The sequence below is a fragment of the Colias eurytheme genome, chromosome 1, assembly GCF_061535395.1.
Source record: "Colias eurytheme isolate Ceu_HAF_F1 chromosome 1, ilColEury1 Martin Lab GWU primary, whole genome shotgun sequence".
Lineage (NCBI taxonomy): Eukaryota > Metazoa > Arthropoda > Insecta > Lepidoptera > Pieridae > Colias > Colias eurytheme.
In genome coordinates this window covers 10,112,697-10,135,964 of record NC_142980.1, presented here as the reverse complement: position 1 = coordinate 10,135,964, position 23,268 = coordinate 10,112,697, and the positions used below count along the sequence as shown (strand labels likewise).

The 23,268-nt window shown below is 33.6% G+C and overlaps 2 protein-coding genes across 5 annotated transcripts in view; both read right to left on the bottom strand.

Annotated features, from left to right (window-relative positions):
- Nca (neurocalcin homolog) overlaps positions 1 to 23,268 on the bottom strand; it is an 80,232-nt gene that overhangs the window by 24,974 nt on the left and 31,990 nt on the right. The gene's annotated exons all lie outside the window — the stretch shown is intronic.
- The window catches only part of LOC149911194 (neuronal calcium sensor 2), a 74,332-nt gene that overhangs the window by 19,325 nt on the left and 31,739 nt on the right, over positions 1 to 23,268 (bottom strand). Inside the window, exon 1 of one of the 2 annotated variants that reach the window (XM_090104058.1) lies at positions 15,292 to 16,519. The exons of the other annotated variant lie outside the window; for it this stretch is intronic. The gene's annotated coding sequence lies outside the window, so the exon portion shown is untranslated. Of the gene's footprint in view, positions 1 to 15,291; positions 16,520 to 23,268 lie in introns of those variants that run through there. 2 annotated transcript variants of the gene reach the window in all.

Here is a 23,268-nt window from a genome sequence, read left to right as displayed (position 1 = left end):
ACTATTTCCTCTCAAGAGATAATTTGTCAGATGCATGAGAGTATAGTATTATAAAGCCTCGTGAACGTCAGCTGGCGCTCGGTTGGGGGGGTGCCTCCCACGCACATAGGAAAAAAAATACATTCATTCATTCATTTCCTCTCAGCTAAAAATTTGTCAAATTGTAGCTAACCCAATATCTCAACGAAAAAAAATAGTGAGCTGGTTACAACATGGTGTATTATACGTCAGCTGGTGTCTCGAACATGAAAGTTAAATTTAAAGAAAAAATTATTTTCCGTTATTTCCTCTCAAACAAAAATTTACCTGATGATACCTTATATGTAACTGTGGATAAATATATATGTCAGCTGGCTGTATCTTGGTGGAAAAACCGTCAGCTGATACGGGAGGCTACAACCGCTCTTCCCCCCAACCGAGCTCCAGCTGACGTTCACGAGGCTTCATAATACTATACTTTGATGCATTTTACTAATTACCGCTTGAGAGGAACTTGGTCATAAAATCTGCTGCTGGCTCCCGGACCATAGCAGAAGTAACAAAGTATTCCAGTAATACCTACTACTGTGAATAAATTATACAATCTTAACATTTTAAGAAATACAAGGCAATTCTATCGAGAAAATGAAAACTCCTAAAAAAATATTGCTGGATTAATATCAATTGAATAGCTTTATTGAGATACCTATTAAAGCAGTATTTTCTTATTAAATTTGAATTTATATCTAACAAGCTAAATTGAAATAATTTTCCATGGGTCTTTATTTTTTTTAACAACAGTCCCATTTATTTTTCGTTTCCTCCTTCTCTGAATCATTATGTAAGTCACGTAGCAACCTAAAATTGTAACGGCAATGCGCGGTTTTATATGCTTTTCGTCGTCTGATGTTATGATATATTATACATAGCTATTTAATATAGAGCTATTTAATAGGTAAGAGAATTAATATAAATGAAAAAACATATTCGCAAACTGCAAAGCTGTATAAATTAGTACGCCACGTGTATGTGCTATAGGCGTTATACCAACACGGAAACCAGTAACATGGTAAACGTTGAGCCGCACGTAATTGCACAAACTAATAGCGTGACACCGAAACGCCGCTGATGCATTACAATTACCAACCCTTATACACGGTGAACATTTTCAATGGGCACTGGAGGGAATAAAGTACTGGAAATATTGGAGATTGAAAAATGTGCTGAAAGAAAACATTCCTTTATCTTTAAAGTTAAATAGAACTGTATTTAAGGATTTTCGAAATTCACTTGATGCGCAAGGTAATCGAACTTACTAAAAATTAAAAACAGAACTTACTACAAATAAGGGAATGTTTCTTTTCAGAAAAAAATGCTTTCTCTATTAGGTATTTTAAGTGAATACTTTCCTTCCAGGGGAAATAGAAAGTTTCCACCCTGTATGTACATACTTTATACTATACAAGCGTTATAGTAATATAACTAGGAGAATCACTTAGTACCTAGACTCACTAAAATTTCAAAGTACTCGCTCTGTGTTAACTCTATTAAATGAACTTAGCAAAAGATAATAAGAAGATTATTTCAAGCGATCCCCGTCTCTTAGTCTTTTCATTTTAGTTTACTGCTACACACTTTACTCAATTTACTTTGCTCAGAAGGATTATTTTGTGCAACTATGTGTCCAGCTACACTAAACTCAGTTATGGAATTATTAACATTGATACTATATTTTGAGATTTCTAAAAGTTCGTTTTCGTGTTTAATTTAAAACAGAAAATTAAGCACTAAACAAATTTCTCTCTAAAAGAAAATCGACAATATTTATTTTCTTTTGGTCTTAAGTAGGTGGTGAATAGCTACCTATTGAATTACGGTTTCATGTATTATGTTTAGAAATTAGGATTCTGGATCCAACTTAACAAAAAAATGAACGTGTCTGTTTCATGTTAATCGAGTGTAAGATGGTGTTTAGCCTTCTGCCTCACGAGTTACCACCTTCGCGTAGGTATTTTATCTGTAGGTATTTGACCATGCTGAACTGCTGGCCCTAAGTTGTATCCTAGTTACCTCTGTTAGCTACCACAATCGAGAGTTTCGTAGTACATGAAATTATTGGTCGTCTCATCAAAATAAAGCTACTCACGGAAAATTTGCTTTATAGTAATCACTTGCAAAAATGGGCGATGGATCCTGAACTATTATACAGCTTTTTCATAGAACGTTAAGAATTCATACAATTGTGTGCAATGAAATTCTGTTTCTGTTAGATGCATGAGCTGCACAAAATAACCGCTTCAACGGTCCGCAACTTCGTTTATGTGTTGTTTTCTCGCAAAAGCAACAACGAAACAATTTTTAATTTAGCGAAGTAGTTTCGAGATAGTGAAGTTGATAAGCATACATTCAATGTGAATGGAGCGAAACAAAGATACGAAATATATTGCTCTACCGATTTTTAGGAAAAGAGAACAAGAAGTGATAGATGTAGTAAGTATGTAAAGTATCAGATACGGAAAAATAGATTTAGCTGTCCTTATAATTATGTAATTATTTCTCGATATCGCACTCATATGATCTATAACTTTAAAGTAATTATTTACATACAGCTGAAAATTGGTAAAATTGTTTAAAACATAAACAAAAAAAAAATAACAATGCTCTCCGTTATCCGAAAATCTCGATTTTGAAATTTACCAAATGTTTATAAAACGTAATACGCAATCCACATATCACATCCGCTAAGACCTAGTAATCCCCAATACAATAAGTCTAACCATAATACATTGAGCCGTATTGTGAAAGCCATCGTTGAACTCTCGCCCGCAAATAAGATATAAAACATTTTCATGACTAGAGGCGATGTTCGAGCACATTGCACAGCAAACAAAGAAGTTCAATCACAATTCGAAACTGCTCGAGCTGATATCTAAGGTTTCCTCTTCAATAACTAGTGCACACTTCCGACGTCGATATAATACCCCCACGATACAGAACGCGTACGAGACATTCTCATCCACTTTATTTACATTTATTTTTATCGTTTTCATCGGAATTGAAGTAATAATCCGTGTTGCATTCAATACGAATAATTGAAACAATAATTTTATGTCGGCAGGTTGGATTGTACAAAATTATAGTCCAGTGCTCATTTGCTAATGTAGGTATATTTGTTCGTTGGTAATGTAATGAAAATTAATTTAGTAGAAATGTATTCAGGTAATATTCCAATATACACACAAATTCCACAATCTCGCTAAACATTTATTTCAATTATGAGACGCGGAAGAGAATTATTATATTTAATAGAATACATAAACTGCATTGAGTTTAGGTACCTACTGTATTGTATTTTAACAAACATATTTACGCCAAAGTTTTTCATGATTATTTTGATTAAAAGTTGATTCATTAGTATAAAAAGAACATTTTATATTCACGAAAGTAGGATTTCTCGCAATAAGAATAAAAAGTTACACACGGTGGCAATAGCTAGAACGTTACAACAGCTTCTTTCTAATGGTACTTAAGAAAGGGTCCCGGGATTGTTTTCATCGACCCATACAAAAAGTATTCAAGTGGAAAACATCTAGTCTTTAATATATGCGGTATTTTTGCTAAAAACAATAAAATTTACACGTCGAGATAAAGATCCGCTGCACGCTAATAAATATTTGGCATCAACGTCATAGTTTAATGTGTTAAGCTAATATGTTAATTAATAAGTATTCACTTTGTTATAGTCCGTCACGATCAATACGTTTCCAGTATACCTACATCTATAATACCTATTATAACTTTTTCATTATGAGAAATTTTAATATTCTCCTTTATTAAAAGAATTTCAAGACTGATTTACAATATTTGTCAAATTGTACCCATTAGTCTAACAACAAAAAATGCTTTCAAGACCTCTGCTAAATGAGCGCCGTAATTGGTCGTTTTTCTAGTTTCATCACGGACATTTACAATACCTAATAAAAAAACAACGCAATTAGTTTGCTTGTTATCCAAGAGAAAGAAGACCATTTTGTATTAGATATTCATGACTAGGAGACTCAATTATTTTAAATTTGCTACAATGTCGTTGCAATTTTAAGATAGAGATAGGACACGGTTACACAGGTACATTGCGACAGTATATAGGTTCTTAATACGAACTAGGTAATATTAATCTATAGAGCACCGTGGAAGACTACTGAAATTTAATCAATCACACAAAAATTTGAAAGCCATCTTCACTTCCCACCCATCTCATAGACGCCGTTATCACTTCCGTCTTACTTCCCGTGTTGAGAATGAAACTTTGCCGAGCTAGAAGAAAAAGTAGGTAGTAGTAGTAGTAGTAGTACTTACCTACGTCATAGCCACAACTCGCCAACTTTATGATAGAAATAGTTTATAGCGCTAAAACTTCAGTCAGCGTAGTTACCAGCATGACATAATGTTCCAAACGCCGAGATTAACCATCTATAATATATTATCAATATATATCAGAAGTCAGATTTAGGTCCGCTATTTTTGCAAACGAAACTCCACTGAGAGTCTGGTCTAATCTAGGCGTTTAGAACAACGTTCATTATTCGTGATGTGAAATTCTACAATACATGGCAAACTGTTTTTACACGCTTTATATGTATTAGCTTCACCTGTATGTTTGTTTGTTTGTAACCGACTTCTTTGGGCGCGATTTTGACCCACTTTAAACGGCCAGATTTCGTTCAAACTTTGTAGATTTATTGAGGACCGATGACAAAACACTAATTTGATAAAATTTTCTATTTTTTAGTTCGGTTTTCTATAAAAAGCGTGTTTTTTTAGTTTTATTAAACTATTATTATAGAGACAATAACTTGTTACTCTAGTAAAAAAACGCACGCGTGACTACTAACATTAATATTGACCACAAACAATTTCAAACAAACGCTGCATCAATATTTGCTCGTTCAACCAATGCATCCATGAGTGTGTGCAAGTAACTAATCACATAGAGTAAACGTAGGGCGATAATCGTAAGTCGATCTTGTCGATAACTGGGGGTCAATTAACCGATGTCGTGTTACCAATGCAAGTACCTATGTAATTACGTCATTAGTCTATTGTTTTACGACCTTAAACCGCCACCTCGAATGTCGGCTAATAATTGTCTGACTTTGAATAATGCTTATTTGTTCATATAAATAAAAATTGATCTGTTTATCTTATCATTAATCATATACTTAATAGCATTATTAACTTTATTGTAGACTAATGTAAATTATACTTGTAATATTGCGTTACCTACGTCTATTAACTTAAATGCAGTGCCGTTTGGGTTAGGGACGGGTTAAAAATCCATACTTAATATTATAAATGCGAAAGTAACTCTGTCTGTCTGTCTGTTACTCAATCACGCCAAAACTACTGAACCAATTTTCATGAAATTTGGTATGGAGATATTTTGATACCCGAGAAAGGACATAGGCTGCTTTTTATCCCGGGAAAATGACGCAATCCCGGAAATCCCACGGGAACGGGAACTATGCGGGTATTTCTTTGCCTGCGCGGGCGAAGCCGCGGGCGGAAACCTAGTAAGTAAATAAATGATGTCAAACGAAAAGTATATGACGAACGTGTTCTTTTATAGAAAATATAAGTAGGTCCCTAGCCTTTAGTTCTAGAAATTTAAATCCAAGGAAATCAGAAAAGCACTCTACAGCTTCAGTGTTGTTTTCAGCGTATTACCTTTTAAAACAAGAGACTAAAACACGCTAAAAATGTACATAGTAAAACAAAACTCAATGCAACAAATTAAAAACTAACAGAGAGAAATTTTCAAATAAGAAAAGAATTGAAATCCCAGTCTTATTAAATTTACTTAAATGCCTTTGGAGTAATAACATTTGACGTTAATTTAACTTAGAAGTCCGCTTGGAAAGTGTATTTAAATAAAATTTACTGACCGCATTTCCCTGTCACAATATCTTGAAAAGTTATTTTTTATCATACCCAAAGCATGTAAATTTTGATAACAAAGGTACCGAATGTTTAAAGGTATTTTGTAGACATAATAGTAAATTTATTCGGTGATCGTATGATAACATCCATACTAATATTATAAATGCGAAAGTAACTCTGTCTGTCTGTCTGTTACTCAATCACGCCTAAATTACTGAACCAATTTTCATGAAATTTGGTGTGAAGATATTTTGATACCCGAGAAAGGACATAGGCTACTTTTTATCCCGGAAAAATGACGCAATCCCGGAAATCCCACGGGAACGGGAACTATGCGGGTTTTTCTTTGGCTGCGCGGGCGAAGCCGCGGGCGGAAACCTAGTAAGTCATAAGTAAAAAAGAAACACTTCATAGGCGTATGATAAATACAGTCTATAAATATATCATTTTCACGGATGGAATAAAAAATAAGCAATACTTTTGCATAAAAATGTGGTATAATTTTAAAGTTTTGGGTCAGTAATTAAACACTGGCTGACGGGGTGTATTGTTTAGTGCTTTACATGTATAATAACATACCTACTTCCAAATGTCAACAGCAGCGCTTGCTAACAACTAAAATATAATCACATTCAAAACGACAACAAAACAAGTAACCGCTAGGTACCTATATATAGCACAGCCATAAATTTAATTAAAAACTTTTTCATTTATGAGTGCAGTACACGTAAGATTTAAAAATAAACTAAATCAATAGTTCTCAATAATTCTATTGTTACTTATGCTAAGGGTGCTATTACAAATTTTTAACAAAAAACGCTATTTTACGGTACCATTTTGACTCAAAGCAATTAAACGTGAGAACAAAGTAATATCTTAATTTAAAGATAATATATTTAGTTCTACGATCATCTTATAAAAATTGTACGACGTCATACAAAATTGTCGCTGAAATACGATTTTCCCAGCACAATGATCGCATAAAATGCAAAAAATGGGGTCTAAAACGGTACGTGACAGCGTCCTTAAAAGAATAAGTGATAACGGTTTAGACTACATATAGTGAAATTAAGATTAGACTTGTGTTTTAATTATAGGTAATATTATTTTACAATTTAATGGTCATACATTTAAATTGATATCTTACATAATAGTTAATTATACTGATTCAGACAAACAATCAGACGGTAAGGCCTTTCTAGATGCATTAAAAAGTCACGAGGAAGACTGGAAGCCGCCTGATACTAAATAATATTGACGGGAAACCGTATAACATGTTTAATTCAATATCTTATCGGAATAGAGATTCACGATCAGATGAACTGCCTTAGGATTCATTTGAACCAATCTCTTTAACTATTAACTTGTTCCGGCATTATAATATCAACGACGATCGCAATTATCATCCGCCCAAATTCAATATTTTATTAGATACCTACTCTCTAACAAAAGAATAAATATCTCAATAGAAGTATTCTTCTTTATTTTCCTTACATCGCGGTCAAAAGGTAAAATAATGATCAAAAATATAAAAGATGAAGTAGGAGAAAAATATATTCACATCTTCCGTAGTTTATTTCCAGAGACGCTATTATACAAACAAATACGACAATATTCTGCACGGGAATCTCTCTCTAAACATACTTGACTTACAAAGTATTATAAAAGTTCCATTCATACTAGAGAAAGCAAATAAGGCTTAGGGCGCGTTCAAAGGACATTTCTCAACGGCAAAGCTTTAAATTTTTTATTACTTACAAATTTTATGTATGGACAATTTTTACTGCGTTATATTAAAAAAAAAACGTTTTATATCTTTATAGCAGTGATCTAATAAAAAATATAAAATACAACTTGAATTATTAGAATATATAATACTAATCAAGAATACCTATAATACCAATCAACCCAAGAGTATAAATTCGTAAAGGTCTGTAAAGTGCAAACAATAAATATTGACGGAACGTTCGTAATCAGGACAAAAGCTACAAAAACATTAAAACGCAAGCAATAATTAATTATAGACCATACAAAATCGGCGACACCAATTTACCTTTGAACGTTAATTGGTAAGAAAATTAAGTAGGTACAAGTATTTGTGGCTGAAGAGGAAAATTTAATGACATTGTGTAAGAATATAATCGCGGCGAATAATTTCAGGCCATAAAGTGGTTTTGAGAATTACTGGCGAACAGCTATTTTGATAAAAAAAAGACGGGTTGAACTCCGGGAGTGCCAGCAGAAGTGAAAATTTGATTATTAACGTTAAGGTTGAGCATGTTTGATATTTTGGAATGGTATCCGTCTTACGCTTTTTCGATCAGGTCACGAGTCCTGACGCGAGTTTAAGATTTTATACCCATTACCGAAAAAGTGCTCAACGCCGCTAAAAAAGTTTTCACTTCAAAAAAGACGGGTTGTACAGGCACTCCGGGAGTGCCGGCAGAAGTGAAAACTTGATTATTAACGTTTAGGTTGAGCATGTTTGATACTTTGGAATGGTATCCGTCTTACGCTTTTTCGATCAGGTCACGTGTGCTGACGCGAGTTTAAGATTTTATACCCATTACAGAAAAAGTGCTCAACGCCGCTAAAGAAGTTTTCACTTCAAAAATTTCGTAAACGTCAAAATCGAATTGTTTTACTTGCCTTAGACAAAGTAACAATTACAAAACGATAACGAAGTTAGAAATCGCAATAATGTATGGGATTGACATTAGATAGACCACGTGATCTAACGCGGCGTATGTCAATCCCATACATTTTTGCGATTTCTAACTTCGTTATCGTTTTGTAATTGTTACTTTGTCTACTGGGCCAGGTATTCGCAATAAAAAACGCTTATTGCGAATTGCAGATCAAACAATTCCGTACAAATTGTACCTTCAGTTTTTAAATGCATATGAATCGCGAAGGCTTTCATTTAAATTTTTCTATCAATAAATTTTCCATTTTTTCATTAACTATTAATCAGTCGGATCTCGATTGCTTGTTATTGCAGTAAGTCGTAGTTAATATAACTTTATTGGCTTTATTACCTACTACATAGTTTTTACTTTTTATGAATTGCTATTGAGAACTGGGTACTTAAATATTTTTATACGCCTTGTGAGCAACACTCATTAAAAATGGTGAAATTTACATTAAACGATACTTAAGTTTACTTTTAATCGAATAATTCAAACAAAAATTAAGCGCTCTTCAATAATATCCATTTCGGCCGATGTCAGAAAACACATTCGTAGGAGATGGTTGCTATAGGTAGGTACCTAATTGCTTAACAGTTAACATTTTAAAAGTTTAGAGTGGGTAGATTAAAAACTAACTCATTATTATATTTTGCTAAAAGTTCCTCTTGGTTTACATTATAACACTAAACTTTTGAATTTTGATTTCAAATGAATAGCATTCAAAATCGCTATATCTGAAAAGAATTTAAGCTTTCGGATTATAAGTCATAACCTTCGTCAATAAACTTATTCCCTTTCATTTGGTAATTCCAAATAGTAGCTTAAAAGTTGCAGAAAGTACCGCTCTATATTCTGTCGCATTTTCTTATTTATTGCCCCGGAAAATGATAGTCTAATTTAATCCCTCGAATGATGATACCGAAATGAAATCTTATTACATAAACCTTTGTTGTGCTCTGATCGAAAAACAAAAACTGTATAAAATAATTTTAACGAATTGTGTAAATCTTAAAATCAAATGAATGTCAATCGAAATAAATTGAGAGAGCACCGACAATATATCTAGTAGTCGTCTCGTAGACGAGACGATCGCAATATTACGAAATCGTGACTTGATAGCGATATTTTCACTACACGGCTTACAAATAATTATTTGTATCTCATTTTGACGACATTATTTTGATTATTGCTCACAAAGCTCTATGTATCTCAAAAATTATGTATAAATTCGTCTTTTCTTTGTACGCTTACAATTCTCGAATACAATTGTTAAGAACAATAACTTCTTAATGAACTATCGACTATTCGAAACCAAAAAAAATAAAATAGAAATTATGATAAAGTAACAAATAAATCAGGGCGAATTTAATAATCAATATATACGTTAGTAGAATGGCCCATAGAATAGACATTTATCCAACAATTTTTCTTATTACATACAGGGCCATGTTTCAGAAAAGGTCACAGAGAAAATCGTATAAAATACGAAGACGAATCGAAGGTAAAAACACTCTTTTCTTCCTTGAACACGGAATTATATAATTATAGTTTCCTTTTTCTGCATCGCAGCTAATATATATATATTAAGGCAGTAATTTATTAATTAGTTTCCGTCCACCCACACTCTGCAGTATAGAACTATTAGGACCGCAAACAATTTCTTGTAACTAACGAATAGCGACGCGACGTGAAAATACTTTGGTTTTACCGCACAATGCAATAAAGATAAATGTCCACAAGACTGTTTCGTGACAAAAACTGTGATCATTTTATAAAGTTATTCAATTAACGCTTACGGTATTTACTCTGTATGACGATGTCTGATGTTTTTCCGCTGTATTTATTTCTTCTTTTTATCTGTATTATTTTAGAATTCATACCAATTTATAGGGATACCTGGGTAGAAAGAAGAATTCAATAAAGAAATCTTCATTGTGCTTGTTCCTTTTACAAACAGCCCTTTTTACATTCACAATTGTAAAAATCATGTACTAGGTATATTTCCGAAGTAATCGTATTGGCGATGTCAAAACGTGATAACGGATAATTGTTCATCAGTTTTTCTACCTATTAAATAAATCACTCATAATATCGTGTATCGTGTTGAAAAAGTGTTGAATGGATTGACATTTTCAACAAATATTGGACATGTTTTTGTTTTTATTTTAGACGATTGTAGATTTTGTTTCAAATTCATAAATGTTTTTATAACAACATGGAGGATGAGCCTTTGGGAACATAAAATGAAAAAGTAAAACGGCTTTTGATAGGATTTGTTTCTCCTACTTGGTTAAGGCGACTTAAAGATATATTTTTTTATCTTTCTTTTTTGTACCTACTTAGACAAAAAAGTGAGTAGTACCTAACTACGTTGATTGAGCTGAACGAATTGCACGCCTCATAAGCGAAGCGTTGAGGTGGGTACTACTGTCACTTCGCGCAAAACATCTGATTTTTCAAACTTAAAATGTCTTTATGTATCATACATTGCACTTGTAAGATAATACATACACACACATATTAAGAAAAAACACTATTTTTAACGTTCATGATATTTTTGATGTCATTTTTGTTATTTAAACTAGTTAAAAAACAGTTTAAAAAAGTTCTGTCTTGGACGTCCGTGTGTCTGTATGTGCGGATCCTTTTTCTTGTTAACACGATAGCGACCGAAATACTTTACTAATCGAGTCTTTTTTTTTCTCTTACGCTTGAGTATGCTCAGGAATAGAACCCTTTCATTTTTCAGGGTCTGATTCGATGTGGTTTAATTGTTATTAAAAAAACAAAAATAATAATTAATAAATATTTATTAAAAAAAAATTATGAGGCGTGCACTTTTGGATTTTCCAAATTATATTTTATTTTATTAGTCAATATTAGTAATTGTAACTCATAAATAAGGCATCTTATATCTATAGGTATGTAGTACTAGCTAAATTCTTCGGCTTTGCCTGACCGTTTTCGTACTTTTCAGTTAGAGAAGCAATAAAATCGAACAAGACTCCTTTTTTATAACTAAAAGATGAAAATAAAATCCTCCTCTAATGTAATCCTACAATCCGCATATGATATGAGGTATCGATTTTAATCCTAATAAAAATTTTGCTCTTAATAATGTTCGAGCTAAATAAAGAATCGAATTGGACTCTAAAGTAAAAGAGTATTACGCCCATACAAAAATCTAAATATGTTCATTCTATTATAATAATATTCGAAGTTAGATTTGCATTTCCATAAATTTTAATCTCGGATGCAATGCGGCTTATTGGAATATATACGTATATCTTATTACTTCGTTTTCAATCTTCAACTGATCACATCACCATATTGTATTCATATTCAATTATTGCATTGTAAAATATTGAGTATCGTTATTACGCCTTTTCTTTATTAAATTATACACTTCAGTTGTTTATTGTGTAAAACGAGAATTACGGTAGTTTTAATTACGTGGTTCGACGGATTATCCGGAGATAAGAAGACTTTGGCGCAAGTTCGTTGAAATAATATTATGTGAAAGGTAAATACCTACGTATTTTTAAATGAAAATTCTTAAACGGTTTTTACTTCATCCGTTAACAGGTAGAGAAAACTATTTTTTAGGGTTCCGTACCAAAAGAGTAAATCGGGACCCTATTGCTGAGACTTCGATGTCTGTCTGTCTATCCGTCTGTCTCCAGACTGTATCTCATAAACCGTGATAGCTAGAAAGCTGAAATGTTCACAAATGATGTATTTCCGATGCCGCTATAACAAATACTAGAAATTAAATATATATATATATATATATATTAAGGGGGATCCCTATAGTACGGAACCCTTTGTGCGCGAATCCGACTCGATCTTGGCCGGTTTTTTATATTAATGTTATAGTCGCATAATGGTAGGCGCAACAACCATCATGAACCTTTGCAGAGGTACGCCTCTGCGAACGGATTCCCAAATCTTGATGTTTAACGAAAGGATTTGATAGGATAAGGAAAGTGTTGGGATGGGAAAGGAACGGATACGGGACTCCGGTTCTAAACGGAACAGCCCCTTTAGCCAACCGTCAAAACGCTAAGGAATAGAATCCGCTAGCGATACTAATTATCATAAGCGTACGATATTTCGTTAAGGATTTGTTCACACTTCACCCTACCAACGACGAAGACGACCACAAACAAAATTTTCATCCAGTCGCAATTTAACAAAATTGTAAAAAATACACTTAAAAATAAAATGTTAAAATTTCCTGTCGTTCTGGTGATTGGATTTTTTTTTTACGAATAATGAATGAAAACATAGATTTTTTAAACGGTGGCTCCTAGAAAAAAATGTATTATAAGTTTTTATAGATAATTTTATTATCTACAATTTTGGTCCCAGGTAATTATATAATTACTATATAAGTCGACGCGCAAAAAAAATCAAGTTTAGGTTAGGTTAGCCGTTAGGTTAGGTTAGGTTAGGTTTCTTAAAAAAAAACTACACAGAAATAGGAGCCCCGCGAAGCGGGGCTCCGTCGACGCGCAAAAAAAAATCAAATACCTACGTTTGCCCTCCTCCCCCCTCTCATCCCCCCACAAAAAACCTATAATACGTGCGGCAGTTCTCTAAAGAATTATCGGACGATTAAATTATTTTATTCATCCGGTAATCGGACAACTAATTTATTTTATATTCATCCGTTTAGCGGACGACTAGCGCTGTCCTAAAATCAAAAGCTTGTTTCTTCTTGTTCATTTCGCAATACAGTAATTGCGAAATTGTATTTGTTTATAATTTCTTTCTAACCTAAACGAATAGGAAGGCAGAAAATGTTTGAAAGGTAACTTTTTTTTCCCGTTGTGAAACATTTTATTTCAATTGGAACTTCCTTTCACCAAGAGCTTATATTCTTAATATGTTTTTGTTTTCAGAATAATACATTAGATACCTCCAAACAGAATTGTATAAATGAAAAACAAATATTAAATGTTGCGTCAATTCTATTAAAACATTTAATCTTATTATACAAAGGTATGTTCATAATATAATAAACATGTTTCAAACAAAAGTGTACTTATTACTTAGTACTTATAGGTACTTATAAAGACCTCTTTTATAACTGTATTCAAATTAAATTTTATCTATTGTGTCGTAACATTAAGTAGGTACCTACTGGCATGTTTGGAACTCATCTTATGGTGCTCATCGGCAAATATAAATGAAAAAAAAAACGGAGAAAACTTGATCTTCTCAACTTGTTAGGTAATTCAAACAATAACTTTATATGAAAACACATTCATTTACAGTAGGTACCTGGAAATTTTATTATTGAAGAAAGACTTCAAAGTATTTGATTAAGGTCGCAAACTGTCCATTGAAAGTTTCCGTTAAATGCATGGAATTGAAATATGGTAACTAAGTTGAAACTAGTCTTACTGCGCAAAACTGTATTACGCTAGTTATCTCATATGATGATTAAATTAGTACCGTGTTAAGTTTTGAACTCATTCATTTGGTTTCGTGAGCGGTTACAATAGATGGGTCTTACAATAGAAATATAACGCTATATACGTCTTATGAATTGTTGTCGTCTGTAATGAAACGAAGTAAAAGAGAAATACATTAAATCGCCTAGACGCCGCTCGTTCTCCCAGTTGTATGATTGGCATTAAGTCGTATAATCCTGTAATCCGCGTATGTGTTTGTACTTAACTTGCGTTATTACATTCGTTTGCATTCACCACCCCAGTTTTAATTAAAATAAAATGTTTTCTGAACTTAACGATTCATTTATTTTTTTAAATATTAATCCTACTCATCGTTTACACGACGTGTTTTATTTTAAACATACAAAGTATAAAGCCACCGACACCCTTAATTAAATAATCGCTTCAGCATATTTTCCATTTTTTTATAAAGGGTTTGTCTTTAATACATTTTGAACATACTTATTTTTCTGATACACTTTTAGAAAGCCAAAGAAAAGAACAGTGAAACATTATACAGTTTCACAGATAACTTTTTTACACAATTGGCTATTTTTCTTTTGAAAGTTGGTACTCGTAAAAAGGCTGCTAAGCAGTTTTTGATCCATGAATTTTGATAATACTTTTAATTTTATCTTATTTCATTGTTGCCGACCAAAAATGTTGTTAGCTAATTTTTACAAGACGCCTCATTAAAATTTATTAATATGTCGCGGGGATACTTCAAAGCTAATGTTAAACAATGTTTTACATACTCATTACATATATCTGTTAAATATAATAGGTATGTACACTCTTAAATAATTCGAACCTTAATTTATTTCTTCACAAATTTGGGAAGCTTAGGTAGCGAAAGAACAATAAATCCTCAAGACATGCGCAGTAAAAACAATAAGAAATACTAAATCACGTGACTACGGAATTATTTAACCGCTGAAATGTTTTTAACACTTAATAAAGGCTCATTTTATACGCATATGATTTTGACGCAAACGTAGGTGATTGTTGCGGTTTACGATTTTACAATCTAACTTTAGAATAATATACCAGATGGCTCACTAACTCTCAATAGAAATATTTTACGTACCGAAGTGCGTAAACCTTTCATTATACTTCGTAATTTATACAATTATTAATTTACATATAAAAATGTTAAAAACATTCGCATAATAAGCTATGTAAATAAATGCAAGGCGACATCAAATTTATTTTATTAAAACACTTACCTAAATTTCTTCTTCGCTTGAATCAATGAAATATTCGAGTGGACCCCTGAATAAGCGCTCGGAGCTCACAGAGTACCTTATATCACGTCTCTAATTGGCAAGCGCGAGCATGATCGAATAAAATAAGTTACACGGCGCGTAAACAGCACAGCAAGGCCGGCGCCGACGGCGACCGTTAGGCGAATATCCCGAGAGAACGTCGTGCACGAACGACCACACGTAATATTCAGATCGATACTGGGACTAACGCGCGCTCTCTTCGAAACGTACTGAGTACGACCGGCGGACCGATCGACAAGTGGCTCGGGAGACAGCAAGAACCGCTGAAGACCTATTCCCAGGGACACCTCGACAAATTACTTGCCAGTGACGAAGCGGCGGCCGAAATGACGCTCCTCCGCTCTGCATATCATTTTAAATCATGACGTAGGGGGAGTCGCATGAATCTTTCGGAGCATGCGCATTGTGGCGTAGGCGCGGCGGAGAGCGGCGGAGGTGGAGGCGACGGACCGTGAGGAACAAAGCGAAGGCACGCCGCGTTTCCGCCGACGACGAGGGTCGCTAAGAAGCCGCACCGTACGCGCGGCCTTACCACCGGCTAAGACGCACGCAACACCATCGATCATCGGCACGCACAGTCGCGACCTCCACAACACTTCACTACACGAGTCAACCTCTTTAAATATATCGATTGTAGGCATTACATGCAACTGCCAACAAAAGCTAAAACCTAATTCAAGCTGAATAAAAACTTGACAATAAAGTGAGCCAACCAAGGAGCCAACGGAACCGTCAAAACAATGGCAATCGATATTCGCCCTTATGACGACGACATGGTAAACTTAATATTACACGAACTTGCTTCATGTTTTACCTTTGCGGCAAATTGGTGCTCCGGCTGATGTAATTTACGATTGAAATATAGAATTAAAATACATTTCAACCCTAATCGAATATAGAAATATTAAATTCGCTTTGAATAAACTAAGCATATTTGTTCGAAAGCAAATGAGAGTTTGATTTTATAATTGAATTTATTTTAGTCAGCGTTTTATACGAACGATAAAGCTGTTTTATTTTCCGCCACTAAAATAAGCTTTTAGTGTTAGTACATTGGCTCATAGTACGAGGTTTATATAGAAACTGCGTCACAGATGGAAAAAAGAACATTTTTATTAAGTATATGTATTTATACTTTTGGATATCAAAATTTATCAGTTAAGTAGTACTGTAGTAGTAATACGATTGTGTATGCACCAATTTTATAGGCACTAAATATCTATATATATAATAAATATGTTTACATTGCAATAAACATTGAATTGACATCTGAACGAGAGCAAGTAAAGTATTGATTTATCTAGCATACGGTCTACGTATGGATGGATAACGCCCAAAACGAATAAAACTAACAACGCATTCAACATTTAAATTTTAAAGTTTCCTACATCCCACAAATTAATTGAATTAAGCGCATTTACCATTTGGGTGCAATAAATGTTTCTTATGTGTATTTAAAAATATTATTGCTATTGAAAACGTTATATACATACATATATGTAACTACATACGTTAAAATAATATAAACGATTTAATACATAAAATAAAAAGTATATTAAAAAAAACATTGAAAGTCTGAGATATATCATTGATAAACATAGAAGTGATCACGTAGTTCGCGTTTAACTATATTATATGTGCATTGCTTGGAAATAAAAATATAATCTTCGACGATATAAAACTATTTTTGACATTTATAACGACCGAACACGAAGTCATTTTAGCACGCAGCTTCGGAATCAATAAATTTTGTATCGGAATATGATATCAATGAGTTGAAGACATTTATAAATTTAAAAAAAGATCATTTTCTCGTGTAGGCCTTTGCTTAGTACCTAGTGATATGGAAATGAAATGTCAGAAATGATGACTGTGTGCCTTTTAGAAATTTAAGAAACTCAAGCAAGTTTCTATCAAGATAACATCTAAAGTGTCAAAGACAATAACTAAAGGCTTCATTGGTTACAAATGCTCGTAATCAGTAAGTGCAAAATACACATTCAAAATGCTTCCATGCCTGTTCTTTTCTACAGAGATTCCCTCCATGAGTAAACCGAGTCAATCAACCCGTTACGTGACCGGACTACAAGAACCCGAATTCGACGCAAATAAGACTTTATGATCTTAGACATTGCTGAATAATATTATAAATACCTTTTCAATTATAAAAATCGCTAATAGCTTAATAAATATAAGACAAACATTTTTGTTTAAATTTCCATTAAAAAGTACTTACTTAAAAGATTTCATGGAAAAATTGTATCGTCTCTCTATAAGAATGCTATTTCATCGTTCGACGTAGAAAGCAAGTGCTCCATAAGTCTATCTAATAAGATTTAAAAATTCACAAGGAGTGTACTTTAGAAATTGTACAGTTAGGGATTTTATCGATTTAAATATACTTATGATACAATAAAATAAAAAGAAATGCCTAACATCTTTTTTCCTTGCTTATCAGGTTGATTTTAGTTTATTGAGAAATCATGACATATAGATATGTCATGATTTATCATATTAAAGGAAGAAGGTTTTTTCCATTAATTGTGACTTTGATAAAAATAGGAAGATACAGAGCAAAAAGTTAAATCGATTTAGAGAAAAAATGCCTTTATATTTATTAGTTCGCCACTTCAATATGACGGATGGATTATTAGGATGTATTCAACACAAACACAAATGTCTAAACAAAAAAAAGCACACGAATCAAAATACAAAATCACAAAGTGAGTATGAGTGGTATGAATTGTGCTGAGTACCTATTGGATTTGTTCAGCATACCTAAATATTGCGTAGCAGCGATGCCGTTATACCCCCTAAAAACTTTAACGAAGACCTTGCGGAAGGGAAAAAAATAGTTGGAATGAAGTTGTTGGATCCATTTCAATGTATGTGAAATGTATTTGATCACTGCATCTTGATCTAATACAGAGCAACACCTTACCATTTTCATTCAGCTAGATGTAATAAGAACGAAAAATTGGAATGCGCCGTGGTCACTATTCAGTAACTAAAATCCGAATGCAGCTTTAGGTAACATCAAGTGTACTTGTCAAGCAGGTAGAGTAATTGCTTGTCAAGCATTTTTGACCGCCTAGGGAGTACTTAATGTAGAAACACGACAGCACAAAGGTCGCAAGTAACTACCGCACTCCTTCATACAAGTAAACGAAAAGTTGTGCATTTTTAAACCAACCTTTTCTCATAAATTACCCTTAACATTTGTTATTTAAAAACTGCATGGGAAGAAGAAAAATCCGTAATTATCATTAGTGTAAAAGAAAAGGGACAATTCTATAAACACACCTTTATAATTTCCAGTGAATTCTTAAACACAAAGCCTTTCTGTACGTAATACAATGTTGCAATAAAAGAAACTTTACAAGGAAAAGCGGACGGAGTTGTTAAAATTTTGAAAGAGGGAAACTTTAACTAACGAGCAAATAGTGCAATTGATATAGCAAAAAATGAACATTACCGTAGCCAATGCAACATCGTATTCTTTTTGCAGTTTTCAATATATCTTCATCAGCAAAATTTAAGAAAATTTAGCGTTCAAGTTAGTTTGAGTGAAATTTATTGGGAAATGCATTTACGCATCCCCCTCAACAGTTTCAGGTAGGCTATTTCAATAATTGATTTTGGAAATAGGTATTCTATTCCAGGCTATGCTACTGTATATAAATTATTTAGGATTTGGGAATATAGAATAGCATAGCCTGGAATAGAATACCTATTACAAAGGTAATGCTATAACAATAAGCATTAAATTGAATACAAGGCTCATAGTTACAAAGGCAAGGAAATTCTAATTCAATGTGGAAACCTTTGGATTGTCATTAAGATAGATCCTTGAAATGTGCCAAGATAGTGCCTCAAACGAAAGTCTAGTTACAATCAGAGATACTTATATGCACTGTCTAAATACAAAGTACCTCTAATAGCAGAAACCTGAGCATAAAATACGAAGCCTTATAAAAGTAAATAAATAGATAAAACTTTATATCTTCAGTTCAGTGTATTTTAAACATTACTCAGAAATGAGAGAATAAGCAAAAACCTCTAGACTACAGCGCGTTGAGAAGAAATAACATTAAAGTATTTTTATTTTAAAACGATTTTTATTTTATCGCGGTAGGTTTGGATTAGGGTCTGTTATTTTGTAATTACAGTCTTAACTTTTCATAGTTTTTGTTTCATTTAAATCGATATCAATTATTACATTCAGATCATTTTTCAGCGTCATTTTCAAAGACAAATTATTTCCTAACTTATTTTTCCTTTTGATCTTATAAAGTACCTATACCTGTATACGAATTGATATCAAACGATCAAATTCCGATACAATCTCCTCTTGCTTCTGTAAACAGAGCGCAAAATCCTGATAGCTAAGTCTCGATACATATTATACTAAATCCAATCATCAATTTCCAACGGCTTAAACTTAGTATTTGCAACAGTTTAAAGTTACTTGCGCGGAATATGTAATACGTATAACCAGTTCTACATTCGTGGATCAAGTAACGCAATTGCTGCAAGTTGAAACATTTAGATTGCAAATGTTAAAGCAAGTGTTTGCAATCATGTTCAATGTTCTCATATCACTCGCATACCTAGTCGAACAATACCAACATTGTTTAATTGAGAATAATTTGAACATTATGCAGGTACGCTGAAAAACCATTATTTTTTAATTTGTTGTGTAACTCGTTCTTGAGTCTTTCAATACAAAAATGACAAAAATAATAGATTAGGTAAATTCCAAAATAAAAAAGTTCACAACCAAATGAAATAGTCTGGTACCGAACAAGGGGTTTAGGATAGCTTTTTAATTGCAATTTAGTAATACAATATGAAATTTCCCCTACAATTAGTTTACTTGAATGAACTTTTGATTTAGGTATGATTAGTCTAATATCGAAGCAGTTATGCTAAATCCATTGAATGTTATTTTATCTTTAACAAAAACCAAACACCTAATTAGATAAGAATTAATCTCTCGATCCTGCAACACAAATCTCGCGAGAGATGATCTAATAGACCGGGAGATACTGACACAAAATTTCGAGTCATTTGTAACAGGATGGCGGTTCTACAGGGGTCTTAGTACGCAATGATAAAAAGAAAAATGATGGTGTGAACGCTGGTACCGGTGGGTTAGTCGCGTGGGCGTTAGTCGAACTCGTCGGAAAAATAGCGAAAGTCAAACGATTTGTAACACAAAAATTTTAGAATTTACCGATAGCCCATAAAAAAGAAGTAGGCGGTAGTGTCATGCCATACTTTTCCGGTATGACTTACAGCCCGCCATACCGACGCGAATGTGTTGATTTAAAAAAAAAAACAATTATTCAACCATTTGTACCAAGCTAACTTTTGCACAGGTAACCATCGTCGTGCAGCCATTTACGAAAATCGCCATGCCATACTTTTCGGACGATTCCAAATGGTCGCCATACCGCCGAAAATCTGCAAAATTTTTTTATTTCGCCTATCTTTTTGTACCAGTATTGCATTTGGCTTTTTGGAGAGTATTTGATAAAATGTGACCATTATTATATTTGCCATACTTCTAGTAGGGGGAAAAAGTGCTGTCATACTTGAAAAATAAATTTATTATTAATTTATATAAGTGAAGATTTCCAACACCTAGATCTTTGAAATTTTGTATTTATATTCGTTGATCCTCAAACTTACAGGAAAAATAAGTGCCATACTGTTACAAATCGTTTGACTTTCGCTATTTTCCGACGAGTTCGACTAACGCCCACGCGACTAAGCCGCCGGTACCAGCGTTCACACCATCATTTTTCTTTTTGTCATTGCGTACTAAGAACCCTGTAGAACCGCCATCCTGTTACAAATGACTCGAAATTTTGTGTCAGTATCTCCCGGTCTATAAGAAAGATACAATGTGCCGTGGAATTACATTTAAACTTGTAAGATAAAGTTTATCGATTGCGATTTAGAACTCCACCATACAAATGCACGTACGAAACATGTTTAAAAATTTACGGACCGTCTTCTTTGGCCTGACAGCTGTTGAAGAATACTTCGCGATTTCAAAGCAAACTGATCCCTTCTAATTTTTACGTTTCCTGACAGTTATTCATTACGCGAATCCATCAGACAGGTACGAAAGCGTGCCTTCTCCTTTATGATTATATATTGCAATGTCTTGTAGATATATCGCACTTGATATATGGATGGAATTAATCTTCAATCGATTTTCGGCAGATCAATTTCGAAGGAAAATGAGAGCCTGTTATCTGCATATCATCTAGATATGAGAGCAAACAGCGATGGTACTACAAAAAATTACCAAAATTTTTATCGTATGAGACGTAGGGATTCAAATCACCATAGTTTTTAATTGTGAAAAATTGGAACGCGTATCAGGTGAGTAGCATTCATAAAAAACTAAATACCTGATTACTAAATACTTAGGTACCTACTTATATGTTTAATAGTAAAAGAAGTCAGAACAAACCAGATGCTTGTGAACATTGATTCGTATCAAATCAGACACACTAAATGGAAACCATTACACGTCACTGGATAAAAGCAAATAATATTGTGAGCTTGCATTAGAACATAAACAGTAATGAGGCTTTATTAAACACGGATACCAGAATCAATACCAATGATATTTAGCAAAGCTAACTCGACGTTTGCGGCTGTTCTGTACAAGCTACCGTATATTAAAATTTAACCAGTCATTGAAACGATGCCCTTTGACGTCTAATTTGAATGGACCAAACAAATTCATCTCTACAATACAGAAAGCTTCACAAACGTCTATCATCAAACAAAGAACAAAGGAAAAGGTAAACTGAATGTATGGAAGTTATTAAACAAAGACGGAATATGGTACCTACACGTATAGGTGCCTATAATGGAGTTATTAGTTGAAAACGTGCAATCTGCAAGTACATGCTAGAGAAGATTTTAATAAATGATTTTCCATTTAAATTGAATCGATAGTAATTAAGCACAATTTCCGAAGAAGGTGTTATTTCAGTAAGTAATAATTAATGAATATCGGTCGTGATCGTCGTACTTATTATTAGACAACAGTGGAAATTATAATTATTCCAGTTAAAACTATTTCGGGTTAGTCAATATCTGAGAAGCTTTACTAAGAAATCCTATAAACAATAGCGAACTTAAAGGGATGCTTTGAATACAGTATCAGAGTTAGATTCACGAAATATCGATTTGGTCTGAAGCACGGTGCCCGTCTGACGGCCTCAACTTCTTACCGCAAGCCTTACTTTTAACTCATCTTCATAGAGTGTAAATCTAATCCAAACATATTGTAATACTCTACTATTTTATCTTCAAAAGGTAAGTTTAGAACATGGGTAGATCATGTTCTTGTCAATAATAATGAGTTTATTTTATCTACACAGGGTCTAAGGGTGCACTCACACACATCAGTCACCGTCACGGCACGTCACCGGACAGGATTAAAAAAAAATATGTATCAATAGTTCTAGTATGACTCTGTTCCCACACGACAGTCGCCGGCACGAAATCTATCAGTGACGTCACCGGTCAGGCACGTCAAATAATCTTTCCATACATGTATCATACTTTTATCCCCACTCACCCGGTGCCGTCACGTCTCAGTTCAGTCAGCGTCGTGCTACCGTCAATTGCTACATGTTCTCTAGCGTGACACACGTCTAATCACTGACTAACATGATGTATGTGTTCAATGATTCAGTCAAACCGGCGACGTGACTGACGGACAACATGACGGTGACTGGTGTTTGTGGATACGTACACAAACCGTCACCGATCAGTCATCGGTGACTTGACGGTGACTGATGTGTGTGAGTGCACCCTTAAGGTTCAATAACTTTCTTAAAGATTTATTCAAAACTAGTGGTCCGCCCCGGCTTCGCCCGTGGTACA